Source organism: Aulostomus chinensis, chromosome 10 (assembly GCF_037954235.1).
Source record: "Aulostomus chinensis isolate RoL2024-O1b breed Wild chromosome 10, RoL_Achi_v1.0, whole genome shotgun sequence".
In the NCBI taxonomy this organism is placed as follows: Eukaryota; Metazoa; Chordata; class Actinopteri; order Syngnathiformes; family Aulostomidae; genus Aulostomus; species Aulostomus chinensis.
The window spans coordinates 3159053-3172748 of record NC_141329.1 but is presented as its reverse complement, the minus strand read 5'-3'; the positions used below and the strand labels follow the sequence as shown (position 1 = coordinate 3172748).

The window sequence follows — 13696 nt, the reverse complement described above, 5'->3', positions numbered from 1 at the left end:
TGCTGGAAAAAGCTCAACAGTCTAGGCTAACGCTGCGCTAAACCAGCGAGCTGCAGCAGCAGCGATAGCATGAAGAGTCTGACGCCCCGGGGCGAGACCGACAGATGAAAACTTACACGAATGCTTTCACAGGAGGCAGAGGTTGAGCATTGCATAAAACTATTTCTTGAGTAATTTGGGCTTGTTAAGTATTTCTGTGATAGCTGAAAATTTCCAGAGCTGAAATTTGTTCCTTGTTTGCGTTCATACATTTGTGCTTTTGTGTTTTGTTGCTTCCAAACTCTCTTGTTAATTCTGAGGGAGTTTGTAAGAAGAGGTGACCTCAGCTTCCTACTTAGATTCTCAACATCATTAGTATTCAATCAAAACAGCAGCAAATAGAGTGTAAAGCCTGTAGCAGTCAGAACAAACCATCAGTATGATGGAGCATCCACGTGGCATCAGGATGATTGACAGTCTCTGATTGAACCATTATGCATCAATCATCTGCAGGTAGAAGCCAGTGAGCAGCGAAGGAAGTATACAAGCTCCGAGGAATCTGTGGAACCCAGCAGAGAAACACATCAAACGAGATCTACTACACAAATACAGTGTTCAACATACTAACAACCTTGAACTCCCTTCCACACCTCAGCTTTGCGCAGGAGGAGGATCTCCATACCAGTGGAGCAGCAGACATCGCCATACTTGATGACCAGTTTGGGACTGAAAGAGGAGGAGCAGCGCAGGACTGGATGAGCTCTACTTTTGATGCTTAGTTTGGTTGTGCACAACCGAAGTGGGTGGCGTTTTTATGTACAGCACAGAAGGTTACAGTTGGTTCCGTCTGTGTCCTCATGAATTTTTGACGTCTGCACAGCACAGATGAGATCTGTACCTGGACAAAAAAAAAAAAAAAAAGGATTTGGTTTCTGCTGTAAATTATAAATCAGGGATGTCAAAAGTCTGAGGACAGTGAGTCACCACATCGCATTGGGTAATTACTTCTTTAATTATTTACATCATCGGCAGTCTAAGATTGTTGCACGTATTCGGGAACGCGGGTTCTTTTTTTTTTTTTTTGAGCAAAGGGAGAAGCTGGGGTGATGGTTATAGTTCCGAAGTATTTAGATTTGAAAAATAAAAAAATAACAACTTCCACGTCCTGGCTGAGGCTCCTGCCTGGTCTTCCAAGTAGGATGTTGAACTAACTTGACAGTGAAAGTAAATTGAAGCAGACTCAGAAATGATTTTGGTGAAGGTTTGTCCCAGGTCCTCATTTAATGACTTTCCCTTCCGATAATCTTGATAAGCCATAACAAAATTAAATTACTTTTTCCACTTGACTTTGCCATTTTGGATCTGGGGACTGGGTCCAGTAGTGAAAATGAATGTTTAATAGAGAGCATATTCAGTGCCAACTTGAGCAACTTCCCTGGTCCCGCTAAACTTCTGTGGCTTGGGTGTTGTGTGTCTTCTCAGGCCTCCTCGCACCAGCGTCCCGGGGGAGCTTCCCCGCCATGTCAGCTTCCTTTAAGAACTTGATTTTGCACGTTCAAGCGCAAAAGAAAAAGACATTTTTACACATATCAGTGGTTTACTTCTATCATTACATTTTATTATTATAATTTCAGCAAATGAGATACAAACCATAAAGCTTGTTTTACAACTTCTGCAATATAACCTTGACAAATAAAAATGAAAGTGTGTTCCTCTGCCCTCTATCACATGATGAGTTGATGTCATTATGTAAGTGTATTGGATCAGACTTAGCATGAACTTTTTCAACGTGCTTTGAACTTGAAAGTCGTCACGTTTGCTCACCAGATACATGGATTCTTGAATACGTTTGAGTCGAGGAACAGATTAAGACACAGTGGTGTTAAGGAAATTGATGTAAGGGTCAAAGGTTTAATAGGTAAAGTGCTTAAGCAATGATAAAACAAAGCTTCTCTACTTTTAATGCTGGCAGGATAGAAGTCATTGAAAGAATCAAAATCAGGATCCAAATCGCTTTGCGTTTCTCATACATGTCACTCAACTTCCTCACCGCGGTGCCGCGGTGGCACATGATCACGAGCGCTCACGCTGACCTCGAATAGGACGCGTCAAAACAATAAAATGGGTGAAAGGTGGATTTTGGTTTTTTTATGGTTCTGCAGCTCTCTTGGGCCTCATTCAAACCTGGAATTACCAAGTGATCTGACCACAAGTGAACAACGCCAGGTCACACTCGGCATTTAAATGCGTCTCCAGTCACCACTTGTGTGGTCACCTGCTGAATCCATATTTCCTCCCACAACGCTACAATGTTAGGTAGAGACACACAAGTGTGACACTCAATTTGCGCATAAATCAATCATTCTGGGTTTTTTTTTATGTGGAATTTGTTGAGTTCTTCTAAAGCTTGCGTTCACAACACAACCAACTCCAAATGAGGTCAGATTTCAGCGCGTCCTCGCTAAACCCTGAATGTTTGGACTTGTCCTCTCGTCGTCGGGTCACTCAGGATGCGTCTTGACAGCAGGTCTGACGAGGGCCGTGTCCTAGCCCTTGTGAATGAAACAGATAGACTACGTGAACACAGCGGGATGGAAATATTTTGTTACACCCCATTCACTGACTGAAATGAGCCATCTGTGCGGTGGAAGAGCGCAAGATGAGGGAGATGAAGGGGAGACAGAGGAACGGAAGGCGCTCACGGTCTTGCTGATGCAGGTAAAGTCAAGCCACTGAACACAGACCAATTAAGAAAAGAGGGAGCTCAGGCTACCAGTGTGATGAGGATATGTGTGCAGGTGGATGCGAGGGGGTATAAAATTATTGTCTCAACCATGCCTCCCTGTTGTCCTTTTGCCCCCAGACTCCACCACTGATTGCCTCTCCAATTTGCTCACCTGCCTAATTTTTCCCCACAGGATATTCTCACTGGCAGAGCTGGACTGGGACTAAATTACAAGCGTGTTCGCTGTCCCAAATAGGCCCACAGCAACCAGCCCAGGAACACACAGCTCCTATTAGAGCTGCTATCTCGTAATACTCTCACATTCGCAACAGCAGGTAACAGCCCGCCGCTACTGACGGCTTCAGATGCAAAATAATAAACTGCAATGTCCACACAAGTGACACAAAGGCTTTGGTAACTCAACGTGTTTCTAGGGTCAGAACATGCTATTGTTTTAACTGTAATTCACCAAAATAAATTGTTTGAAAGGCTTTTTTTCATTTCAGAGTCCTGATTTTTCTATATTTTTGTAATTTCATAGCTCTAGCAATTTCATTGTACAGGCAGTTAAGAGACAGCAAGAGTCCAATTGTTTCAGTCTATCCAGGACCTGCAATGCATCATGGGTAATTTAACATTTGTTTAAATGCACTTTTTTTCCCTTCAGATGAATTGTGGCCGTGAACCAAGGCTCAAATCTGGCTCTCCACACTTTCAGATTGCATCCAGGTTTATTTTAGATTGATGGGACTTTAACAGCTGCAGCTGTGTCACTGCCAACATGTTTCTTAGCATACGAGGGCCTCATATTTGTACTTTGTACGTAGGCTGGCGAAGTCTGGACACAACAAATGTGATGTCATCACTTCCAAATAACAGCGTGAACAGAAAAAGACCTGATTTGAGAGACAACTCCCATTTGCCTGCAGTCTGAATGGGCCTGGGTGGGTTAGACGTAGCGACTGTGTAACTAAACACACACACCGCGCTAACAACCACGTCCTGCACATTATGTACCTCTTTGCTGAATATACTTTGAAAGAAAGAAATTGATGCTCCTTTCTAATTCATCCTTTTTCAGCCAGTCACTCTCCATGTTCACTGTCAAAACACAGGGATTTTCTGAGCCCATAATTTTACAACAGATAACAGCTCGTGGCTCAGGCAGGTGGCTATTAGTCCTGATAAATTATGAATCAGCTTTATCATACTGTCTGTTTCCTGCTGGAAATAAATTAGACTTGGGTGGTGGTGCATTTGGAGTGCTCACAATTCTGTACATAATGAGGTTTTTAAGTGAGTGACGGTATGCACATTCGTATTTCCGTGTGTGTGAGGAAGACAGAAACGTCCTCATGAGCGGTTGCCTGTGCTGTAATGCTAAACTTTGGTTTTGGAGCTAATGCAGCAGTGCTTGTGCGTGTGTGTGTGTGTGTGTGTGTGTGTGTGTGTGTGTGTGTGTGTGTGTGTGTGTGTGTGTGTGTGTGAGTGTGTGTCTGTGTGTGTGTGTGTGTGTGTGTGTGTGTGTGAGTGTGTGTCTTTGTCAGGTTGTGAAAGTAATGCCAGCAATAACCATTATATCTCTCTCCTTGTGGGGCATTCTGATTGCGTATGATGAAGACAAATGAGCTGACAGCGAAGAGCATTGCTCAAACCACCAGACAATATACACGCCTCCATCTACGTCTCCACCTCATACACACACTTAACACACACACGCATTAATGACATATTTGACTTGTGCTAACTGGAGTCTATGGGAAAAGACCAAGGTGGGCTCGTATGAAAGTCCAATTAGAGGAGACAGTTAAAAGCATTAGAGGATAATTACAGTAACGCTGAATGTTCAGCCGGTTTTCCATTGAGGCCTCTCCCTCTCTCTCTCTCTCTCTCCCTCTCTCTCTCTCTCTCTCTCTCTCTCTCCCTCCCTCGCTCCACCACTCACTGCCATTTACATCCCCACACTCCTTAGATAGCATCAGAAGTTCAGGGTTGTAATTTCAGCAGTGTCTGTGTCTGCTGTCCAAGATTTATGTTTGCATTTGTTGAGCCATTAAATGCTGTTGATAAAGAGAATAGATGGAGCAATTGTTTTTATCATACTTTCTTTTTTATTATTATTTTTGATATTATCTTGTTAATATATTCCATGAAGTACTACACAACACTCGAACAGTGCAGTATTATTACCATGATGATAATAACAAGTATTTTGAAATTAAAACTGGGTTCCCGTGAACATATATTTACCTTATCAACAGATCCTAATCTATATCTTGCAAAACACTCTCCACAAAAACACAAAAAAACGTTTTTAAACTGCACAACAATGTTTTTGCAAATATAAAACACATCTTCACACATGCATACCCTATTTGAAATACCATCCAACACAAACATCTGAAAAGAAATCAATTTGGAAATAAGTATTTTAAACAATTGCGACCTTTTTATTTCAACAAGTAATTGTATGCATACTTTCCGAACAGAGATGTCGTCCCTGACTTGTTCTCAACTCTACTTTTGAGGATTTGCACTTCAGAGTTTAGCAGCAAGCTTTCCAGTACCAACAAAAGTCCACTTGTATCACCTGTCAGATTAAAAGCACTCAATTGATTGTATATATATATATATATATATATATATATATATATATATATATATATACTGTATGTATATATGTATTGTTATATTTTTTGTACTTTTTAATAGTTTGTTGGATTGCATCCACCAACAGCACCACAACAAACTCCTCCTATGTGTAAAATCGTACTTGGCATTAAGGCTTTTTCTGATTCTGATTCTGATCTTCCAGGTGGTTTTATGAAAGAGTAACAGAGCTTGAAGTGACACGCACTGTTAATGTAACAGCAAATACGAGAGGGGGTGAGACGTGCGCCTCTGTGATAGGTCACAAGGACGCTTGTGTGCAGCTAAAGTCAAAGTGACATGGGATCACATGGGAAGGCGGCTGTCGCACTCCCACTGAAAGCAACAGATTTGCTAAATACGTTCCAATATGACATGAGAAGCAACATAAGCAAGCCCTGAACCCTCAGGCCTCGGGGGCCTCCTAACTGATGCTTGTTTTGCACATGCACGTTCAATCTGTTCCACAACTTCAAGGTTGGATGGCTGGAGGGGGGGTGCAGCTGAAAAAGGTGAAATATTCATACTGGGGGGGAGCGTGATTATACAAAACTGTTTCAGGAATGATGTGTCTTCCCCCACCCTGCCTTGCTTTCTCTTTTTCAATCATTTACAATGTTTAATTACCACAACAAACATAATTACATGATCTTTAATTACTATTTTCTCTGCTGGTAATTCAGCGTCATAACTGTGATGAAATCATAATTCTTGTCAATCCTGTCAATTCTTCTGTACATACATACCCATATGTACCTATCAGGACATCTCTACATCTGTTATTTTGTTTATTTTCTATTACAGGGTGATGAAAATACATTGGTATCAAATGGCATCAAATGATTATTCCACAGTTCAATAGCAAGTGCTACCCTTCAGCCAAATTGATATCATCACAAGGGGGAAATTGCTATGGGAAGGTAGATACGGGCATACAAATCTCCTCACGCACGCGCACGCACGCACGCACGCACACACACACACACACACACACACTGCAGTGATTGCTCTGCTCAACCCTGACCTCCGCAGTGATATCTGGTCCTTCTGCCACCCACTTTCTCACCATGCAGACGTCAATCACGCCGTCGGGTCATGAGATTCCTCGCAACTGTCCGGCACATGCACATAAAGAAGCTCGTTAGCGTGCAGTGTGATGTTGTTGTTTTTAGGTTTGACGAGAGCTGACCCTGAACCACACCAAGCTAGACTTTACTGTACACTAGTAGATTTGACGCTTCTTGTGTTTATTTTCCTTTGAAATTTTCAACAACAAAAAAAAATGTACAATGAAATCACATGGAATTTCTGGGTCATTTTGAGCAGAATCACATTAAATAGGCCACCTTTTACCAATGACAGTCCAATGAAAAAAAATAAAAATGCCCTTCCAACTACATTACTAAGGCACTCTGCCATGAAACTACGTGAATATTTTTATGGTAATGGTTGTCCTGAACGGGAATCTGCTGAAAATGTCAGTCTGTGTCACATGACAGGTCAAATATGAAGAATAAAGAAGTCCAATATGCTAATGACTCGTGTTCCTAAGGAAACCAGGGATGTGACTGAGAAACAAGGGATTTGACTCGTGCAGGGAATTCACAGTCAGCGGGAAAGAAAATCTCAATGATAACTTTGGTCCATTACGGAATGTCCATAAGGGAAGAGAGCTGCAGCCAAGACGGACAAATCTGACGAGGGAAGCGCGGAAGGCAAAACCAATCCAAAAGTCAGACAGCAGGAGTGAGCGGCAAGGAAACTTGCACAAACATGAGAAGACAGAAATAAACCTCTAATCTACGAAACACAAAGATGACATCTCCAATGTCTAAAACCGTTTGTTCCACACAACCACTCACAGGACAACAGATATTTGAAGTACGACACAAAGAAACCCCGCCCCCAATTTTCTTTATCAAATCACAACGGCCAAGTAGATCAGACACACGAGTAGAAATCAGCCTTTGGTTCTGCAGTGAAATATAACCCTAACATACAGAAATACCTGCAGATACAGAAAAATGGCTTGAACAGATAGTAATATATTTGGAAGACGTTTCAATGAGTCCGAATGACTTTGGGCATTTAAGATCAGCTCAATTTTTCAGTGTAAAATAAACTAAAGTACAATGAATTGCACGTGGGGGAGGAGCCCATTTTGTCAGCTCGCACACACACACACACGCACACACGCACACACACACACACTGGCCATAATATTTTCATGGAGGCCAACTAGTATTACGGTCCCCCCTAATTGTCTTCATGTAGCGTGAGGCTAATGTTGTTGTTGTTGTTACTGCATCATCACATCCTGCCGTTTACCACTAACAATCTTCTCTGTGGTTCAAGCAGGAAAGCACCAGAATGGGAGAGAGCTTGCCGGGGGCTGTGTAGCTCTCACAATTAACCTCCAGAACTGCAAAGTAAGGAGAATTAGACCTGACTATAGTTTTAATTACAAAACAGCAGGGAAGTGCTGCACACACACGTGCAGGACGGAATACAAAGCGCACACACAGTCACAGGCGGTGTATGGAAGACACACGGATGCATAGGTCGACTGTCAAAAATATCCCATGAATACGGTTTTGCAGTTGCGCGACTGCTCTACAACAGCATGCTCTCCCAAATGAGAACGCACGCCATGAATTCATTCTGATGTATATCCTAAATGTTCATTCAGCTCATCAAACTGATCAAAACGGCCCTTTACACTGTTGTCACTCGTCAACCTGCATTCATTCATTCATAATACAGTCGATCCCAAATATCTCAGCCGCAAATGAGACATTGCAGGGTCTTTACAAATATTGGTATGCATATTTCATGTTTTGATTAAGGTTTTGGCCAGCCATATCTCAGCATCTTTCAAGGTTCTGAAATGCATAAATATTAATAAATGTAAGCCCACTGTCTTCTCTTTGCTCTTTTTGCATTATGAATGACATCACATAACATTAGGTTGCTGGGTAATGATAAGAGAACAGTGGTGCTGGTTTGATGAGTTATGCATGAAAGGATTTCTTTCAACGCTCCCAAGTTTCAGTCTTGGCAAAGCTCGTTTGCTTAAAGCTATTTTGATGTGTGTCTTTGTCAGACCTTTGTCTTGGCCTTTTTGACTTTCCAAACTTCAAATCCACAAATTCAGAATATGTAAATTATATTTACATAGAGCGGCTTTTTGCTTGTGCCAATTCACTTATGCCTTAGGAAGTAACCTGAGCAGAAAGGAGAGTCATTTTTTGAGTACGCGTGGTAGTTTTGGTTTGTTTACAAATTGGAGGCAGCCAGTTCGTCAGGAATGGTACGGGTGACAAGGCTCCTGGAGGAAGGAGTCAGTGTCCCTCCTTGTCACATGACCTGGACAGGACATGATGGGAGTCACTGGGGGAAGTGACAGGAGCCCTACTAACAAACGGCCAGCTTGTATATTCATTTCAGACTGCTGTGAGCTATGATCACATGCACTCACCTGTGTCAGGCGATATGAACATCGACACATGTATTGATTTTCCAATTTTCTTTTAATTATTTCAAATTGGTAAACCTCTATTTGATTGCAGAGCTGTCCACTGATTCATTCCCTCAATGAAGCATCTCTAAACACTCCTGACTTGAGCTCTTTATACCAGAGCACTGAAAACATGCATGTGAGTTGAAATTCATAATTCTGACTTCAAGGAACCTTTTTTTTTTTGTTTTTTTGTCTTTAACTCTGTCAGGAGGTGGTGTGGGGGTGAATTACAATAGCCCATGCCTCCATTTTACATTACTTATGTATGCATAATGTTGAGCAAAACAAAAATGATGTCAATCCAGCCCCTCACACATAAGTCACTTATGCAAATGCAACCATTGTTCCCTGACAATCTCTTTTCCAGCAAGAAGAAAAAAACTCACCATAACTCTGGAGTTCATCTGGCGTCTACACAAATGCTGAAGCCCTGAAGGTAGTTTGACCAGGTAGTGGGGCATGTACACGTGAGGAGGGAGTTGTCATCTCCTGGGCCGGCCCTTCTGTCACAGAGCGCTCTTTGAAGGTGACAGACTTCCTCTCTTCAAGCAGACATTCGTCATGGAGGACTCTGGTGGTCAGAGACGTATCACTTGAGTTATTGATCCCGGCATGGCCACTGCTGTCTCCACGACTTGTGTCAGCGGTGCACAGCTCCAATAACGGCCGAAGCTTCCGCAGCATAAACTTGTCTCGTGAGTCGTACGTCTTGATCGGAATATATTTAAGAAATCTTTGCAAAAATTCGGTTTGGCAGACTCTCCCTCAAGGGTGGGGCCTCTTATTATCACCATGGTAACATATCATCAGAGACCCTGACGGGGACGTACACACTTGCTTGTGAGTTAAACTGAGAGGCTTGTTAGATCAGGAGGGGCAGGCATCTCCTGAGATGATGGGGGGAGTGTCACAACAACATAATGTGTACTCTTAAAGGAATAATACTCTACAAGCTCCCACGTACTGTGGCTGAGACACATGTACCATGAAATATATCAGCAGCTATGAAACCACGTCTCCTCCTGGAGGAGCTCCGCCCCTCAGCCTCCGACAGCTGGATTAAATTGGTATTTTCATTATAAAAGGCAGAATAAGAGGTTTATTGTGGCTTCTACACAGACACAAATAAAAGAGCATGTTTTTATTTCCTTCTCAGACATAGTTAAAGAAGCAAGTCATGGTTTGCCATGTTGATATTAGTGACTGACGGAAGCAAGGGATGTGCCACGAAGTCAAAGCAGTCAACCAGGAGTAGCATGACCAGTGCTGCCTTGCTTCTTAAAAGTATTAGCAATGCAAAGGTATGTTTCTCCCTTTTCTTTTTTATCGACCAAGGGATGAATAGATAGTAACACTAGTCTTTATATTCCAGTTTTTAACTGGTGTCTCTATAAAATATCTCAAGAAAAGTTACAAGATAAATGTCTACTGTGTAATGAAACCTAATTTGAAACCCTTCTTGCTGATGACTCAAGGTAAAATGTGAAGCCAGGCAAACGGAAGCAGCAGAGAAATAAACCTTTTCAAGCTATTTGAAGAAGCAGTGGGTTATTTTCCGCAGAGAGGACCTCCTCATCGCAGCCCGTCTCTTGTCCACCTCCTTCATCTGATTCTCGAGCTGGACGAGCCTGTTCATCATGTCAGTGCCGCGCTCGCTCCATCTCATCGAATCCCTCCTGGGTACCCTTTAAAGGGTTGGGATACTGACTCTTCCCTCCTCAAACTAGAGTTTTCCAGGCATCAGAGCCTCCTGTGTGCAGCTGAGGGCAGCCTTCCTGCTATCATCTACCTCCCTGTGCTCGGGCAGCTGTGCCAGCTCCTGCTTCCTCTCCTCTTCCTACTCCACAGCACATCCAGCTGTTGGACTCTCAAAGCGCTCATGTGAAGTGTTTTTCCTGCCATTCAGCTGGAGCTGCAGTTGCTTGATCCTGGTCACAGCCTTCACGTCCACTTCCTGTGTGTGGAGAAGCTATATTAAGTGTTCCACCTCAGACGGCAGGGCCTCCTTTTTCTTTCTGCAGAGTTTTGATCTGCGCTTCCTTTTTTCCTAGGAGCTGATGTAGATCAAGTTCAGGAATATAAAGCATGCCCTGGGGCACCTCAGACATCAAGGCCTCGCTGTCTTTTTTTCCACATTGGTGGTCTGCTCTTCTCTTTCTCCCATGAGTTGGGACATCATAGGGAAAGACTCCAACCCAGCACTCGTCTTGCCATTTGCAGCCTGCAGAGTTACAGATGGTCCTTTGACGATGGTGCAGTGGGGTCATGGCCGTCGTCTGTTTCTCACAGGTCGGCACTGATGATTCTCTCTGGCAGTCCTCACCGGGAGAAAAATCAGTTTGGAAAGAATACAGGAAATCTCACATTAAAACGACTTCAAATAAACTCGTTTCCTGAGGTTCTGAGTTATTTTCTCGTATATCTCTTTGTGTGGCTACAGGCTCACTGCAGGCTTTCTGCTGACCCGCCTGTCAATCCTCCACACATCCACCCGCTCCTCCTCTCTGGGCCGTCTCCCAACAAACTCTGCGATGCTGTGATTCGATGTTCTTCTGTCAGACGACGACTGACACTCCGGGAGTGTTAGATTTAGCCGGAATGGCGAGCCAGGCGGAAGTCTCTTAGTTGACCAACTGGCCAATTACCGTGAACTTTTTGACTTTATTGAAAAAAATGACACCTTGACAACTCAATTTCCTGCTTCTCCTCTGCGGCGTGTCGTTCGGTGTTGTATGAATTCAGGGCAGAGTTTGTGCTCATGGGCCCGTCTGTTGTGGTCTCAGCTTCTCTGTAGACGTGGGAAGGTTTAAAAAAAACAACAACAACAACGTTTTCTTTCCAAATTCAGAGAATTATCACAGTTTTTGTGAACGTTTCTATTTGCGTCTAAGAAAAATAGACAAGAAGCTAAATCTTACTCCTGTGTCAAAATCAGCCAAATCGCTCTTCCTTTCAGTATCTTTGATATTAAACATCTTACAGAGACATCTCCTCATGACGAGACACCTGACATCAGAGTGATTCACCCCTGGGAGAATAACAAACATGCTGCAGTTCAGGATGCCTTTTACCTGAGAGCTCACACAGGATGAAGATGCTTCAGCGAGTGAAGGACTTGGGCTTTGACGGGCGTCTGCTGGAGTTGCAGTAAAAACTTGGCACAAAGTGCACCTGACGGAGAGAACGGAAGCTGCACGATCTGTGTGCACACAAGAAGAGCAGCCCTCTGCTGAGGCGTGTGCTGATCTGGCTTAAACACACTGGCCCGTCTCCGCCGCTGGCTCACTCCCACGGAGAGACAAAGGTTACACCTTCGCAACGCTCACCAAAATGTTTCTTCCTTTTTATTTGTTTTCTCTCTCTTTTTTTTTTTTTTTTAAAAATTCACACAGACGGTTGTGGACCTTTTAAGAAATTCAATCGGCACTTGAAAACGACAGTTACAGCATAGCTTGATCCTCTTGACTGAAGTGTAAGTGTTTGCCATTTCATGTTTTTATTATGTAATATTCATTTTTACATTTTAAATTGATCACGGTTCAGGATTATAGATTATTGCAACCCCTTTCCCCGCGAATCTCCGGCAGTGTTTTGTGGACTAAAAAAAAAAAAAAATTCCATTAGCATGAGGGTGAGTAGATAATGACTGAATTTGCATTTTTGGGTGAATTATCCTTTTAGGATCCACAAATCAGATATATTTGTCAGTCAGTTCATTTTAAACTTGTTTTTGCATCTTAGTTTGTCATTTATTTTAGTTAAACACACTGTGGTAAATTTAGACGCTGACTTTGTCATTCACACAGATGTTTCTGGGAATGTAAAGTCGTGGAAATATGCATCTAAAAGTCATGAAAATATATTGGTAAAAAATATTTGAAGACTAATAAAACATGCCGATTGCAAATGAAACATTACGTGACAGTACGTCTCCAATATTAGACTCTTATTACCTGTAAGTAAACAGCTCCAACTTATTAGAGGCGTGGATGTTCCAACTCAAACACACAAAAGTAATCTAAGGGAGAATATATTGAGCGATGTTGGAGGAAATGAATGATTACAGTTGTGATAACCAGAAACTCTGAAGGAACACATTTCTCTAATAACCCACCAACTTTGCACACGTGTGTGTGTGTGTGTGTGTGTGTGTCTTCTGCTTGTCTACATTAACATGGCCATTAGAATATTGACGCGTCTTTGCAAGGTTGCGTGAGAGTGTGTGTTCCCAGACATGTGTGTGTTTGTATGGCCTCCTGCTCATTACAGCAGGACATATCCACATGTGGCATTTACCTCTGACCTCTGCTCCACAGCAAGCACAATTACTGAAAGGCCAGACTCTTCAATGAGCGTCCATCATATCCTCTCTCCTCCTCTCCCTCCTCCCCAACTAGACTGTTGTTCCACTCGTCACCCTCAGCGATGCCACTGATGTGAAGAGAAAAAGAACCAAAAGACGAGTAAATGTAACACGTCGTTTAATGGGGTGAATCTCCTCCGTGTCTGGCAGCAACACTTTCCTGTCATTTTATTTTTGTCTCTCTGTTTTCTCATGCATATTTTCTGAGCTTTAAAAACACGGATCATGCAAAGCTTAGCTAAATATAACAAAGAAAACTTAAGAGAGGGACGGAGCAAAATTACAGGAGACGGAAATAAGACAGCGAGAGAGAAGGGAAGCCTGATTGTAGGTAGTCACAAGCAAGCTTCCTGTCCCCATCACTCTTCTTTTCTCTATCAATCTCTCCTCTGCTCCCTCTCTCTAACTATCTCCAGGTAACACCTCATTGCCAGAGAGGAGGGGGATGAAGAGATTAAGG

At 42.8% G+C, this 13696-nt stretch overlaps 1 long non-coding RNA gene across 1 annotated transcript; it reads right to left on the bottom strand.

The window, feature by feature from the left end:
- Positions 1-498: 498 nt before the first annotated feature.
- On the bottom strand, positions 499-11999 carry LOC147254086 (uncharacterized). The gene is made up of 3 exons (XR_015118019.1): positions 11945-11999; positions 630-877; positions 499-538 (listed from the first exon to the last, which is right to left on the bottom strand). It is a non-coding gene; the product is annotated as an uncharacterized LOC147254086 (long non-coding RNA).
- Positions 12000-13696: the final 1697 nt, after the last annotated feature.